Consider the following 17,622-nt stretch of genomic DNA (forward strand, 5'->3'; position numbering starts at 1 on the left):
ATCTACTAAACACCCCGACTCCTTATCATACTGCCTGTGGGGAATAATGGAATGGCTTGGTCTCAATCACCCAGCTGGACTCTCTGACTAATGAAAGTCTATGGAGAGACGGACTTCATTAGCATTGCCATAAAGCGTCAGCTCAGTGCGGTGATTCAGCAGGAAAGCCGCCCAAAATATCACATGACTGACAGCAACGGCGGCTCCAGGTCTGCAGATAAAGGGAGTTTTTTGGGGAAAAATGAGATAAAACCAGGATTTTGTCACCAACCCCGCTGGGGGGTTATATTACTATATATAGCGCTGGGGGGTTATATTACTGTATACAGCGCTGGGGGTTATATTACTGTATACAGTGCTGGGGGGGTTATATTACTGTATACAGCACTGGGGGGTTATATTACTGTATACAGCGCTGGGGGTTATATTACTGTATACAGTGCTGGGGGTTATTACTGTATACAGTGCTGGGGGTTATATTACTGTATACAGCACTGGGGGGTTATATTACTGTATACAGCGCTGGGGGTTATATTACTGTATACAGCGCTGGGGGTTATATTACTGTATACAGCGCTGGGGGTTATTACTGTATACAGTGCCAGGGGTTATATTACTGTATACAGCGCTGGGGGGTTATATTACTGTATACAGCGCTGGGGGTTATATTACTGTATACAGTGCTGGGGGTTATATTACTGTATACAGCGCTGGGGGAGGGTTTTTTTCTGTATACAGTATGAATGTCTATGTATGCCCCTCTTTTCTAGGAGGTCAGAGTGTTTGCTGGGTATGAGGGGATCGCAGGGTTCTACAGCCCTAAAAGCCCCGATAATGTGTATAGAAACAGCGGGAAAAGGGTTAATAAAGTAAGGGGGGGATACCCCACTATTCTTCTTCTAAATTCCGCTCTCGGTTACACAGATCGCTATTGTTAGGTCGAACATGAAAAGTTATTATTTTTGTGAAGGGCAGAAAAAAAACAAGAATTTCAACTTTTTTTGTTTTGCTGACAAAGAGTTAACGAGAGAAGAGACGATGGAATTTCAGTTCCTCAAAAACATGAAATGAAATCCAGCTGAGATCATAAGAGATCATGTCTTGGACGCTGGAGGAGTGCGACACGGCGCAGAGCGCAGGAGACCATCACCCGCCAGGTGATTATTACTTATTGATCTATATAGCACCACCATAGTCTGTAGCGATGTACAGCAGCGACGACCAGACTTAAATTACATTTATTGCGTTAAAAATAATGAAGCAAGGCGTCTGATATAAAGTGCGTATATAATCGGCAATGTCTGTCCGTCAAGAAGGTGATAGCCTCAGAGAGCTAGTGCCTTCTTATTCCTCCCCATTAAGTCTCCTTAAATCTTAAATTGCTGATTGTTGTTGATTGGTTCATACAGCCTTCATAAGGGTCTGGGGAGGAGAAAGTAATGAACTTCAGGACTGGACATTGATGTTAGAGGGGCCGACGTTAGGACCCGAAGCTCAGCTTCTGTTCAGATTTCAATGAAATCAATAAAAACAGTTGGTAGATTTATAAAAGGAAGCGAAGCTGAATGCTGGATTCAGGACACGCCCCCTCCACGTATAACGCTATGAATGAGAAATGTAAGCAATGAATTAAAGAAGAAATCATTCTTTTTTTTAACTCTTAAACGGATTCTACTCCCCAAAAAAACTTAACCCTTTATTATACAGGACGGGGGATAAAAAAAATGGGAAGCCGTTATTCTTGTGACTTCCATAGATTCACTTCCCCAGAAAGTAAGGAATGAACGTTTGCTTCTTGAATGAGCTTCCCTTTTATGTTAATGTATACGTTATATTAACACCGTCTGTGAATATGCGGTATGTCACTTTAACAATTAAACTGCGTTGGGTTCTCTCTTTCCTCTTTTGTAGTTTGGGCATAACATAATTCTTGCCCCGTTATGTCTGATCCACCATCCCATCACCTCTCTTACATGTAACTGCTAATTAGAAATGGTAGTAGATACCTGGAAAAGGCTCCCAGTGCAGACGATACAGATAACCACCAAGATTCAAGAAGCATGGGATGGGGTTAAAGCTCTTCTAAAGAATTAATCAGAGGGATTTGTAGACAGGCAGATTGTTTTTTCTAAACTGAGATTCATAAAATTTACATGTGAAGGGTAGGGTAACCGGTGCAGACTTACAGGAACAACAGGATTTTAGGAATTGCCAACTAAAAACATGTCTGGTAGAGGCCATTGGTATCAACCGGACCCGCCCTTGTCCAAACTCCATTTCAGGGAAGAAGACTCTCTGCCCCCCCCATATTCTTCTCCATTTTCAGTATTCATTTGTTTTTACAGAATTTAATTTATAAAACCGTTTCCTGCTGTTTCTATACACATTATCGGGGCTTTTAGGGCCGTAGAAGAAAGAGGGGCTTCAGGGAGGGAAGAAGGACACCAGGGGAAGAAAGAGGACTTCAAGGAAGGAAGAGGGGGCTTCGAGGAGGGAAGATGGACACTAGGGGAAAAAGAGAGGCATCAGGGAGGGAAGAGGGGCATCAGATGAAGAAAAATAGGCTTCAAGGAGGGAATATGGGCACTAGTGGAAGAAAGAGGGCTTCAGGGAAGAGGGGCAACGGGGGAAGAAAGAGGGCCTTCAGGGGCAGAAACTGGGGCTTCAAGGATGATGAGGGGCACAGGTGTTTGGGGCCCATCTCGTTAGAGTAATCGTTCTCTTTCAAATGCCAAAGGGCTGCCACCACTTTAGGCACCTGTGACAGGGCCAGGCTAGCTGGCTCATATGTCATATGAAGTTTAGCCGGGTCACGGAGCACTTTTGTGTCCGGTTCTGTATACCGTGACCCGGTAATATATTATATTGTGTATTATTGTGTAACCGGCCCAGAGACTGATGTGGATTCAGCCCCAGCCTTCAAAGAGACGATCCTATAATCTGGCTGGGGCTCTTAATCAGCCAACACAGCCCTGTCTGCCCAGACGGCACCCGCACTACAGGGGGGATAACACAGGTGGGGGAACCCATTGTATTCTGTAATCCCCTCACCTGATACATCCCCTGTATACTGATGGGATTTGTGATGGGATGTGGCTGATGGGATTGGGGGTTGGGTTCGGTACTCATTGCATTGAGATTGTATATAAGTTCTGTGTGTTTGTAATAAAGAGAGTTCTTCTTGGTTTACTACGAATGGTGGTCTGGATGATCCGTGGATAGCTGAGTGCTATCCGTATGAGGGACTGACTGGTGATTCCTCAGCCCTCAAACAGGGGTACCCAGCCTTGGGTACGGTGACCCTGTAACAGCACCTATAGGCAACGAGCTCCTATGCACATCCCGCATGCATTATGGAGGCTCCTGGGGCTCCCCTGTCAGGACCTGACCAAATCTACCCATTGGAGGCAATTTCCCCCGATAGAAGGGTTAGACTGTGCAGCCTTTACACTCATACCCTCAGCTATTAAGATAGTATAACTATATTCCCCCATATAGAATTCCCATCACGTAGAATATACTGTATCGTTACATTCAGTATCGCTGGCAGAACTTTATAAAAACCCATGTAAAAAAATATATAAAAATCTCTATTATCAGATATTATGTTATTTTTGAAATGTATCCATCTGGACCCCAATCACAGGATCCTCGTAATTCATTTTGCTGAAAATATTTTTCTGGATTTTCTACGTTTCAAACGCATTTTTATCTAAATGATGAACTTCTGTTTCTTCAGATGTTCCCGATGAGCGTGATACGGGCTCGTCTGACACTGAATTTGAGGTAAAATACAGAGAAACCGCCCCACCGCTTCCACAAAGACGCAACCTTTCGCTTTTAACTCAAATTCGTTCTCGTTCATTCCCAGGACGCAGAAAATAAGAAAGAGGAAACGATGAAAAGGCTGCACGAGTTTGAAGAAAGTGGGTACCGATTAAAGAAGACACCTAAATTCTATATTTCACAATTCTATTCGATTCCACCTTCAGATTAGAATAATCAACATAGGAATGTATGCGGAAGGTAGCTTAACTTTTAAATTAATTATCTCCAGAATAATTACACTTTCTGCCAAATGGAAAAAGCTAAAGGTCGATTTAAAAAGTTAATCTGCTAAAAAAACATCATGATATATATATATATATATATATATATATATATATATATATATACCAGTAATAATACCGGTAATAATAATAAATATTTTTTTACAAATAAAACTAAAAGATCGGGTTTGTACAGAATTGATTTTTTGGACAACTAATAGTTTGTGTTATTATATTATTATAGCTAATGATAATAGCTGATATTATTGCTGAACAAAGGCAAATCTGTATCTGTTTTTGAAAAAATATCCAGGGATTTATATAATTAAATGGTTCTAAAAAGTGTTTTTTTGTTGTAGTATCACAAAAGTTGCTGGAAGAACTGTCGATTTTGGAAGCCGAGTTTGAAATAAACAATGTGTCCCTGGGAGAGGAAGAGGTTTATCCAACCCAGGTGTGTAGAGTATAAATTTATAGAAAAATAGACATAAAGATTAATCTCCCCATGCCTACGTACGGCGGAGGGCTGGCATCGGGGGGATCCACCCCTGGGGTTGTTAGCACTGCAGTCGAAACCATTTTCAGCGACTAGGGTGTCTAGAATAACAGGGACTGGCTCTGGATCAGGACCAGACTGGGGATGACGTAGCATATAAGTGTATGTGCGGGTGAGTGTATGTGTGTTAGCATGAGTGTGTATGTGCGTGTGTGTTAGCATGAGTATATATGTGTAAATGTGTGAGTGTCAGCATGTGAGTGTATGTGTGTGCAAGTGTATGTGTGTATATGTGTTGGCATATAAGTGTATGTGTGGGTGAGTGTATGTGTGTTAGCATGAGTGTGTATGTAAATGTGAATGTGTTAGCAACGCGTTTCGTGTTACAGAGACTTGATCAGCTGTAAGGGCTCCTCCATTAACATCCTATTTGTTTAATATGCAATATATCTATATTCTACTCTATATTCTATAATCTATATGAATGGCGCCTGGATTTGCCCGTTATTTTGTTTGTGTACAGTCCATCATTATATTAGCTGTCTTGTACTCATCCCGTTTTTACATCTGCATATAATGTGCGTGTTTGAATATTTATCCGTGGTTCTTATATTTCTTATTTCCCATACAGCTTACCAATGAAAACTCAGCATGCTCAGAATCCGCTGACACGTTACAGGACCAGCCTGAAGTGACCCAAAATCAAGTGGCTGATGTGGATTATGGCGTTTTGGAACGAGATAAAAGTAACTCCACGTTACATCTTCTAATGTCTCACTTAGTGACAGTTTGGTTCAACACTAAGGTCGGACTGAGGATGATGAGGTGGCCCTGGCACTTTAATGCCGGCAGCCGCCAAATGATGTTATTGTAGTCGAGGGCTAGATATGAGAAGCCCCACATTACGTTCTTACAGCAAAGTAGCGGCCAAGCATATAAAGCCTGTGGAGCGGCAGATCGGTTTCCTATGGCGTCATTCAAAGGACCACCGCGCATTTGCCCAATGTGCCAGATGGCCAACACCAATCCTTTCTTTGCTTACAGGTTTTCTCTAGTATAGATTTCATATAAAATGCTTGTGATTTTATTATATTTATATTAATATATGATTTTCCAACAATTCTGCATGTTATTTTTAAATCTCCGAACATAGAAGGGCTTCTCCGGTTAGAAGAGCGGCCTGAAGGTATACAGAAGTCTAGCAAAGAGGACCAGGAGGTGACCGAGCCACCAGTAGATAAAACCAATGAGCAACTTACTAAAGGTAATGCGTGTATAATGATCACACTTGGTACAGGAATTCAGAAAGGTCACATCAGTATGTAATAGTATTACTTTACTGATTTTACTTTAACAGCAGATGGATAGATAAATGGAACAGCCTCCCAGCAGAAGTGGTAGAGGCTAATACAATGAGGGGATTTAAACATGCATGGGGTAGGCATTTGGCTCTTTAATGTAACACGGTACCAAGGATTAAGGTTTGAGTCATTATAGCAGGAGCAATGGGCGACTAGATGAGGCCAAACGGGTCTGATCTGCTGGTTAATTCTATGTTTCGATGCTCTGAGTGTATTTCTTGTCCAGTACACAGGAGATCAGGTTGCCTTGAGACTAGGGTAAAAATGTTGAGACTCAGAGGCAAACCCGGGAAGTTCGTGGGTATGATCCTCTTATTCATAATTGTCACACATTAAATTAACAGGAGGCTGACCCCGAAAGCTTTTGGAGCTTGTAATATTATTCTCGATGTGTCAGACCACCATGTATATTCTTTAGGAACCTTGAGGTTGTATTTGATTGTAAGAGTGATGTCAATGCCTTTATATATATATTGCAAATACTATTGATTCCTGTGCACAAGAAATGCTTAAAGATATATTGATTCGGGGTGAAGATGACCAGGAGTTACCAGATCACCGAGAAGACAAAAGCCATGATAGTCAACAGTTTACTAAAGGTAATGTGATACTGCATGCCACACTACTAAAATAATAATGATAAATAATAATCGATATAGAGTCCCAAAAAACTCAAGTCCCTAGGTCTGGCCCAAGGTATCACCCCCACTCTCCACCTCCAGGTCCGAGCTCTTCATTGCTGTCATATCCTACCGCTCTGACTCTTATGGACGTGAACCTCTTGGGCAGGATCGGTAGGTTTCACGCCGCTGTGTTTCTCAACTGACCTTGGGTATCTACACATGCCAGCTAACTAAAAGCAGATAACCAGGGCTGGGGTATAGACAGATGCCTGGTTGATGGGCTTGGGTTCTTGGGACATTTCCCAATGGTCATTGTAGATGAACGGCTCAAGACCTAATTAGCTGAAAGTTTAAAAAATCAGAATTCCCTGTGCCTTAGAAGGCTGGGTGTGGAGGTTTGTACTCAGCATATAGGCATAGACCTTCCACAATTCCCTGTTCCTTATGCCATAAGATCCAGCAAGATGCTATAGCTCACAGAATTCCCTGCTCCTCGTGGGAGGAACCCCTTGATAACCTCACATTTTATATGTTCCTGCTCCTAATTGGACTTGTTCAAACACTGTCCATGACATGCTTTACAACAACAACAAAGGTAACCCAGTGACGTAAAGATCTGCTGGAGGGCATACATTTTCCTAGGCTCCTTCAACTTCTGTTAGCTGGTGCCTCCTAGATTGCACTTACTGGAAGCCCTGGAAATGTGTCCCCTAGAGATATGTGACCCCACCAGAAAAAGACCCCCACAGAATGCTTGAATTCAAGAATTATGTCTACAGCAGAGGGAGACATACTTGATACGTACAACTCAAGGTTGTCCTCTAGCTCCCTTACTATTATAAAATGAGCCATTTATTCTCTTACAAAAACCTGTCATGTTCCGGGGCGCTGTATAAGCCAGCAATCACCTTCAGTCATGTTTCGTTATTTGAATTATGTGGGAAAAAGTTACTAAATCTGTTAATATATTTATCATGCCAATAGATCCGATGCCAGAAGTGCTGAATGAAGACTTATCAATGTTAGACAACCTGATCCAGGAAGTTACCGAACTCAGCAATGATCCCGCATTTCAACCTCAGCAACCAAATAATGGTAAAGCGATATAGTAGTTATCTTACCCGTTCCTATGACAGCATATGACTACCGAAACCTATGACAGCAATTACCGGTAAAATACAATTAGTATAAAATCTTGTATGTGCAAGGAGATGTTGTTCAAATGCAATGACGCTGGATAAGCTAAGCAATATTTGCCAGCCAAAGAAAAGATGTTGTATATATATGTTTTATATAGCGCCATCATATTCTGTAGCGCTGTATTTTATTATATTTAACGTACAAATAGATCCTGTGCTGGAATTACTGAATGAAGACAAAGAGAACCAGGAAGTTACTGGCGCCACAGACTATCCGGCATTTCAACATCAGCAACCGGATGATGGTAATTGTTACTCATTCCTTTGATCACGGAGCAAATTCAATGACACCGTTAGGAATACAATCTTCAAATTAACAAAATAAAACAGAAAACTATTTTTTTGCAAACATTATAGAGAGCTTCTAACAATATCTCCTTCCTTAATTCTGTAATCATTTTCTCTCGATCATATTTTTTGTTGGGTTCTGATTGGTCATTTGCATAAAAACTGATCAAGCTTCTTAAAATGATGTTGCTTCAACTCAAACCCTCTCTGTCTAAGTTCCTGTATTATAAATTCATGCTACATTCCTACGACTCTGCTCCTCGCTAAGGAAACCTACCTTATCTCCCTTATCCCCTCCCTGTCTCATAACCCCAAATGCCAATTCAATACTTTCAATTCCCTTCTTCGCCTTATCACACCTACCCTTTCCGCTAACCTTAATGCCTCTGACTTTGCCAAATACTTTAATAATACCATTGAAACTATCAGATGTAAAATGACTCCCCACTCTCCCATCGACTGAAGTCTTCTTCCTCTTCCACACCAATACCCTCCTGTCGCTGAAGATGAGGATTGTGCTCTACTTTTTTTGTCTTGTCCAGCAACATGTCCCCTCGATCCTGTCGCCCCTCATCCTTCCCAGTGTCTCTCATCTACTCTTGTATCTACAGTAGCTCACATCTTCAACCTCTCCCTCACTAGTGGGTCCATCCCATCATCCTTCAAGCATGCTACCATAACTCCGATCCTGAAAAAGACCTCCCTGGACCCGACTTATCTGCCCAACTACGTCGCGTCTCTCTACTTCCTCTCTCCTTCAAGCTTCATGAACAAATCACCCAAGTTTATTGACTACAACTCTTTACTCGATCCTTTTCAATCTGGATTCCGCTGCCGAAGTTCTACTGAGACTGCTGTTACTAAAGTTACAAATTACTTCCTCGCTGAGAAATCCAAGGGCCACTACTCCATGCTAATCCTACCAGACCTTTCTGCTGCTTTTGATACTGCAGACCACCCTCTTCTCCTTCAAACTCTTCATGATTTTGGTCTCTGCGCCTCTGCCCTCTCCTGGTCTACATCCAACCTTTCTGATTGTGCCTTTAGCATCTCCATCTCCAGTAACACTTCTTTTCCCCTTCCCCTCCCGTCAGGGTACCCCAAGACTCAGGACCCCTTCTGTTTGCAAATGACTTTATGTCTATACCATGCCTGTTTAAATCCCCTCACTGTATCAGCCTACAACTCTTTTGATAAAGTAGAACTTCATACATTACCTCTAAACATCTGACTCTCTCGTTATAGACCATGACCTCTTGTTCTAACATTGTGACTGATTTTCAAAAAAGCTTCCCCCCCTGTTAAATCCCTTTAAGTATTTAAAACTTTCTATTGCATCCCCCCCCTCTCTTCTTTCCTCCAAGCCGGACATATAATGACCCCTTAGTCTTTCCTTATAATTTATATTCTTCAACCCAGCTTCCAACTTTTTCAATTGCCGGTCATCTGACGATTTCTCTACTTAACGTGGTAACTGCCTACAGGTGGAGCAATGTATACTTTTATAAGGATATATATATGTTACATTTTATATTATTATTTCAGTTTTGGTCATGACGCCAGTGTTTCAAGACGTTTCTGAAGTGATGGGAAAAGGGAATGAACATGCGGCTGACCGAGGCGTGGACAACGACCAACAGATTAAAGGTATCATGGCATGGAGCATCTCACATCTTGTATCTGAGTCCCACCTGCCTGCAAAGATTTCTCACAGAAATCCCCGGGATTTCTAAGAGTCAGAGAGCGACGCGTTTGTTTTGAGGGGTGTATTCAGGCGCTTTAGGTGTCATGTTGAAAATTGTGACTTTTTAAAAGTGGAATAATGTATTTTATATGATTTATGATGTGACCTAACGGGCAGTATGACGAGGAGATAGATACGGCCCATCTTAGAGGCAGGAGCCATATGCCTATTCCATGCATGTTAATATTCCCTTTATCAGATCTGCTGGGAGGCTGTTCCGCTTATCTACCACCCTCTCAGTAAACTAAAACTTCTTTAACCTCCATCTAAGCCTCTGACCCTCTAGTTTCATAACATGGCCTCTTCTTGTAAAATTTTTCCTCCTTTGAAACAAACTTCCCTCCTGTTCTTTGTTAAATCCATATACGGATTTAAATACCTCTCTCCCACCCCCTCTCCGCAAGCTGTACATATTGATATCCTTTATTTTTTCTTGATAATTTTTTTTTTTTTATAAAAATTTTTATTAGATTTTCAATTAAGAAAAGATTGACAAGTTTGTATACATGTACATAGGTGGTATATCAGTGTATGGGGAAAGAGCCTGTGATGGTATCTGGTTTGTAGTGTTTAAGGGTTATAGGAGTTGAGATAATTTTTATCCTGAAAACCATTCCCCATTTTAGTTGCCCTCCTCTGAACTCTCTTCAGATTGTCAATATCCCTCTGGAGATGGGGGTCTCCAGAACTGTACACAATAAATTGAGCCCTAAAGAAGGACTGACCAAACTAAACAGGGACACATGGGTGGTATGACTTTATACAATTTCCCAAGGCCTGCCTCTTTGCCTGTTCATTTTATGACGTTTTAATCCTTTATGAAACAGGAAATATGGTAAAAAATGTATATTAACATAATCTATGGGTATCTCTCACGCTGTATTGGCGAGTGTTTTGTGATGGCTCTCCATTAATCATAGAATATTGTATTCCGTATTATAGAAAGTACGGCTAACACCTTATCCTATCACACGGCGTTATACATTACAGTCTGTAAGGTTACAGTTTGTAGTTATATTTACAGAATTGCAGGAGACCATCACAAGTCTGATGAAAGAGAAGCAAGAAGCTTTCCTTGAGAAGGAAGACCTCAAGGATCAGATAAGAAAACTGAGCGAGGAGGTAAATCATTTATTAGCTTTCCTATTATACTTTAATTATTCTCCCCACTAGATGTTAAACAGAGACTAAAAAACATTCCCGCGACCCTCCACCTGGCTTAAAGGTCTATCCTCTATTTAAATATTGACGCTCATTCTGTGTTTTGCAATCAGAATAAACATTTTTATCTTTATTTTCCTCCTCCTTCTGCCTGTTTTTACTTAAAGCAGGAAGCATACTTAAGTACACTTCCTGTACAGCGCCACAAAGTCAATTGGAATCATTGTGCAGAGGCAGCCAATCACATCCATTTTAGCCTCACCTGCTCCCATCTGTAGGGGATATAATTAGGTGGATCTTGGTGTAAATTGGCAGAGCTGACACTCAAAAATAGAATTCTAGCTTTCTTACAGAGAGGTTAGAATGAAAATCTACTACTATCACACTTTATTTCTGTGCATCGTCAGTGCATCTGGGCATTGAGTAAACTAGTGTGTATAATATAAAAAAAGGTGACATCACTGAATTCATTAGAATTATGAGACACGTGAACCAAAAAAAAAGTATATAACAAATCAATGTTATCTAGAAATGGTATACTTTAAATTGAAGCGTATCACGAGAACAGAAAAAGTTAAAATTGCTGCAGATCACTTTTTAATTATTATTTTTTTTAATTATGTAGATTGAAATTGAACGGATGGAAGGAAAATCTCTTTTAAAAGTATTGTCTAATAATGAGAAGACATTTAAAAAACTAAGCAGAGGTGAGTGAAGGCTGAAATGCATTACACTACAGCATCTTAGCTAAAAAATAAAGGGACTGGATTTTATTAAAAAAAAACAACCCAGAAACATGAAAATTTACACTAACGTGTCTATTTACTAAGAATGCCCTTGTATGCCAAGCCTGCAAATTCAATAAGTTGTTTTTGTGTACATGCGAGCGAATGTGCACTGCATTTTGTGTGTTTCAGGCGAGGGCATGCTGAACAGAAAAATTCAATTTTTACAGAAAATATTATTTATATTGTTTTTTTACCCAGAAACGAGTTGGCTTTAGTGAATATGTAAGTTGGACTATTTTTAGTCACCTGGTTTGTACTCACAGCTTACTGAATAGACCTCTGAGCAATTAGTTGACATCATATTCTGTATCGCTATTCTATATTCTAGAGTATTCGATTTTATAATGATGGGCATAAAAATTTCTCTCAATGAACAGTTTCTATGATGGTCACCCACGAATACAATGAGATGATGCAGCAGCTGGAACTGGAGCAGAGTCTGCGTCAGGAGGCAGAGCTTTTTGCGCATGCGGTAAGACTACAGAAACAAGGGCGTTGAATTATGTTTATATTGCATTGTGTTGCGTGTTACATCATATGGCGCTAGCATCTGCAATAAGATTCAGGGGTAACCAGTAGCTGGGTCCCCAGAGACTGCTTTTTGGTGGTGGGGGGCTTAAGCCTTTTGGTCACTATCACCATGAGAGGACTTCAGTCCACCTAAAAGATCCAGCCCTCCTTGAACAAGAAAGGGGCTGCATATTCTCCTTAGGGGGGAGTGCATACTCTGAAGAAGAAGATTGGGGACCTGGATTCCCTGTGGCCCAAAACCACTTGGAGCATTAGTCACCACGTTTTGTTCTTCACAATGACGGTGGGAGTCTGCCTTTCCGGTAGCTACCTTTAAAGGGACACTCCAGCCATCATATGCATTTTAATTTGCTGCCACTGGCATAAAAAAAACATTGTGGGGGGGGTTAGAGCTGCAACTTCTCCATTATGTAAGTCTTAAACTTACAAACTTTGTTTGTTTAAATCTGTAAAAAAATGCTTTGTAAAGTACACATTATTCTTTGGTTTACACAAAAGGCTTAGCATGATCCAAATTATTTTTTTTTTTATCTCCCAGATGCTAAAAGAGCAACAGGCAGCGAACAGACAGAGCATGATACTGATGCAGAACCTGGAACCCAACGTCATGCTTCTTCGTGCTCTGGAAGAAGTCCATAAACTCACCAACTCTTTGGAAGAAACCAAACAGGATCTAGAGTCAAAGGTGAGAGTGCAGTCCAGTCCGCATCCAGCGTTGGCCACTATCTTCTTGTTAGCTTTACATAGTTAGCTGAAAAAGACATGTGTCCATCAAGTTCAGCCCTTCCCATATCTGTTTATTTCCGGCTGTTGATCCAAAAAAAGGCAAAAAAAACAAAAAAAAAACAAAGGCAGAAGCCCTGCAAGCGACACGTCTTTAGGTTTACACCATATGATAAAGGCTTTTTCTGTAGCTCCCATAAGAATTAAGACCAAAGCTGGTTAAAATAATAATAACAAAATAAAAAATAATAATAACACAATAACTAAAGTATTTGATTTAAAGGGGTAATATAAACTTGACAATCCTTCTTTGCAGTGATACATTCTGACATTTCTAAAAATATATATATTTTCTTCTAAGTTGGTGAATCTGGAATCAGAATTGGTTAAAAGACCTTCTCAAGAAGAATTTGAGTTGATTCAAGAAGAGTTGAAAGCAGCAAATATGGAGAAATGCCACCTTCAGCATCACCTGAAGAAGATAGCTCAGAGATATTCTCTTCTGGAGGAGAAAGGTGAGAAGGTTGGAAGCTCATCCAAAGTTTGGCAGATATCTATGCTAACTTTTTTGGATTTGTAACCAGTTGTTTACCGAGACACATTTGTGGATTTTCCCCTCAATCTAGTTAAAGTCATGGAAGAAAAAGTAAAAGAAGAAATTGGTAGAACTGGTGAACAATTCACAGCAGCTCCGTCACCACCCATTCCACCCCCTGTCCCTCCTCCGCCTCCTCCTTGCCGATCCTTCAAAGTTACAGAAAGGTAAGAAGGTAATCTCGTGCTCTCATGTCATTGTCTGGGTTTGATTTTTTTTTTATATACACATTTTTTTATAAACTATATAATCTAATACCCTTATTGGTTTTGAATGTGGGTGGTGGACCAAACACATACCTGGGAACTCTCTGAGTTTGACCTGGAGCCTCCTGGTGAACCCTGCTCCCTGGGTCAGTTTCCGCATTTTGCCTACTTTCCTTTGCTCCACACCTAGTTCCCTCCCACTAAAGGCTTTTTGGTCTTAGCTCCACATCCACAGACAGGTAGCCCAAACTCCATGAAGCCACTCTTCCGGGAAGTGTTAGAGCTCCGGGGCAGCCTAGATCCTTGGTATACATGCCAAGAACACAAATAAATACAAGCATGGCTCAATTCTTGTCCATAGGTGTGACAGGGCCAGGTTAACTGGAGTTGCCTCGGACCTCCTGTCCCTGTGGAGAGACATTTTCGTGGAACTCTGGGTCGGGTTGTCTGGGGGAAGATTGCACAAAGTGTTTCGTTGTCGAGTGTTTTGGGGGTCTTTGGTGGGGATTCGGATGCGGTTTAGCCAGGTCATGGATCCCGCGACCCGGTATTATTATTACCCCCCCAGTATTATTAATACCCCGTCCCCGGGCAGAGGCAGTTTAGCTGGGTCATGGAGCATGTCTGTGTCCTGTTTCTGATCCCATGAGGATGTTTTTAAGTTATGAATGAATGTGGCTGCAGCACCGGCCCTTCAAAGGGACAATCATGTAACCCGGCTGGAGCTCTTAATCCGCCAGCACAGCCCTGTTCGTCCAGACGGCAGCATCTCTAGAGGGGGATAACACAAGCGGGGGATCACTTCATCTTATGCATTCCCTGTGTACACCCCGAGCTGATGGGATTTGGGGTTGGGTTCTGTGTGTATTGAAAATGTCTGTTTAAGGAATGTTGATATAATTAAGGATCTATATAAGTTATATGTGTTTGTAATAAAAGTGTTTTTGTCATACTACACGAATGGTGGTCTGACTGATCCGTGGATAGCATGAGCTCTGTATGAGGGACTGACTGGTGATTCCTCAGCTTTGGGTACGTTGACCCTGTAACACATCGCGATGGATGCTGACAACTCACAAACAGGATAGAACATTTCAAAAGATGTCACATGCAATATATATTAAATATATATATATATCCAAGAAACGTTTTCTTGGGGCGATCTATTGGTAGACACTACACCAATGTTCCTGATCGCATCAGATTGATACTTTGGCTTCACTGTACACTCTTCAAAATGTTTTGGAGAAGACACAAAACTATGAAATTACAAGATTCTGCGGTTTTCTTTTTTGCAGTCCTGTCGCGTTAATCCAGCAGAGAAGAGGCATGAAGACACCAGGACGCGACACTTTAAAAAGTACGTGCTGGCGTCTGCCAACGCACCATTGTATTTTCTTGGCAAAGGTCATAGTTGTAATCCGCCAATGTGGAACTCTGTTCAAAACCAGTCATTTGGGTCCAATTTGGTAATACAAGCCTGTTACATCATTACTAGTCCACTAATGTGGATCTCTGTACTCATCCAATTTTGTGTCAGCCTCTTCTAGCTTTTTAATGTGGGTGTCTCTCCAAAACCATTATGGTGGACCTATACTAGAGTCGCCTGTTTAGCACCGGTCTATGACTTAGTCCTTTAGGGTGGACTTCTGTGCTCTGTTCATGCGATGTAACGTAGGTTCTTTGGTTCTCTTTGGTTTATAGGATGTGAAGACCTTAAAACTGAAGCCGTGAAGGAGATGATGGAGAGAATTAAACATGGCATTGCCCTAAAGCCAGTGCGGAGGGATGGGCAGGTTTGTGTACATCCATGTACTGGGTAGCAGCCCTACAGCATTGCAAACGCAAACACTACTTTATCTGCATATTTTAGTGTTACTTTGAGAACCGGACTGTAGTCAACAGAACAGACAAACGTTCTCTAGGCTCTGTTATCAACATTTTCCCCTTATAGATCTATAGGCTCGGCAGACCCAGATTCAGTCCTTACAAGATAGTAGAATGTTTCAGCAATCCTCAAAATTTTTACCCATGGGGAGTTTGAGTTTTAACACATGGTGGGGTCTAAAAACTATTCAGATCATGTCACCTTCAACATTAAGTCATCTTTTAACTGTGAACTCCAAAACAAAATGGAGCTCGGCCTCAGGAACTCAGCACCAACTTCAAGTTGGCGGAATATTTTATTCTTCCTGAAGTTGTTTTGAGTTTCAGCATCTTAATTGAGTCACAAACGTCTACTTTTCAAGCATGTTCTTGCCTAAAAAGAACTGTATTTCTACATTAAGCCTCCAATGTTTTAAAACGTCAATCTCCTTCATCCTTTTCATTTGTTCACACTCATAGAGCCACTCTGCTGCCGTCAACAAGCGTAAGAGCGTCATCAATGAACTGCATGGAATTCTGGTAAGTACCAGTCCTTATTTCATGTATGACCTCATCTATGACCAAACTAGCCTGGTGCCTTACTATTTTCTTATTTGACGCGGATCTGTGGCTTTATCAAAATCCTACATTTTAGGGTTCTACACACTAAATAATAATATTGCTGATTGTTGGCTTTGGCAGTCTTTGTCAAAGTCAAGGGTAGGAGAAGGGAGAGAGATCTTCCAGTCAGGAAATTAGATCATTTACCACGTGGAGCCACATATCCCACTGGCAATTCAATTCACAACCAGGTTTTCACCAACCAACTTCCATGCCTTCGGCTAATTCATGTAAGTGATAAGCTAGGGACATCCAGCGCCAGAATGTGGGGGCACTGGAGAATGTACTGATTATTTTTGTACCTATAAGTGGTGCCAGTTTGGATTTGTGCCTAATGGCTATAGCCAGCCCCATTATGTATCACCTTCATTGGACCTTTAATCTGACCTTGACATCATAAAAGGAAATTGGGCTCCTGCACTCTACATTTTGAGTTCCTGAGGCATTACAGTATAACATGCTGCTCAATATTTGGGGTGAAGCTTCCGCCTGACATGTCACCCTGGCACACATCTCTTGCAGGATACCATGAGAAAACCTGGTCGTAGGACAAGTATTTGCAGGACTAGCCGGAAAGTTACTGAAAATGAACTGGAAGGCGTGCTGGGCAGACGTCGAAGGATCGTGGATGAGTCTGTTGAAAAGCAACAAGAAAGTAACCTGAAAGGTCTAGCAATCCATCACATTTTGTATTGTGTACTTATTTCCGCATAACTCTTTCCACACATGTTCCCTCTCCACCTAGACTCCAAGAAGTGTCTTGAATAACCATACTGGGTCAAGGTACCATAAGAAAAGCATTCGTAGATTGCTATAATGTAGCACCACGTTATTCCTTGCATGTATTTATTCCAAATGATGATCCAAACAAGGATCCCATATGGAAACCACTAGTCACAAGAGGCTGACTGCTGACACCAGAGGTGATTGGGCCACAGGCTATGGTTGGATTCTTAGTCAAGGACAATAACACAAAATCCTACACTAACATGTCCATTTTATGGAGTTTCTTAAAACTATACTTTGTAATTTGCAGATGATATAACACCGACATTACCACCCCGGTCTATGGAGAAAAGTCCAATTTTGATACAGATGCGGCACAGAAAATCCAGTCTTCTGAAGAGCAAGAGAAATGCGTTGGCGATAGGTAATGCGAAAGGTCAATAGATCCAGGACATCCTGAGTGCTGACTTTCTAGTACATTGTATCATAGCATTGGTCTTGATGTAGCGTGTGTGGTATTCACGTGCTACATTTAACCAGGAAAAGAAAACGACTTTTCCAAGACAGCTGACAGTGAGTTAAACTGATGGATACCCAGAAATGACGCTTCTTCAAAGACATACACAGATCCAATTGAAACTTACT

This window comes from Sceloporus occidentalis, unplaced genomic scaffold (genome assembly GCF_023333645.1).
Source record: "Sceloporus occidentalis isolate IW3139 unplaced genomic scaffold, rSceOcc1.0.p SCAF_163, whole genome shotgun sequence".
NCBI lineage: Eukaryota > Metazoa > Chordata > Lepidosauria > Squamata > Phrynosomatidae > Sceloporus > Sceloporus occidentalis.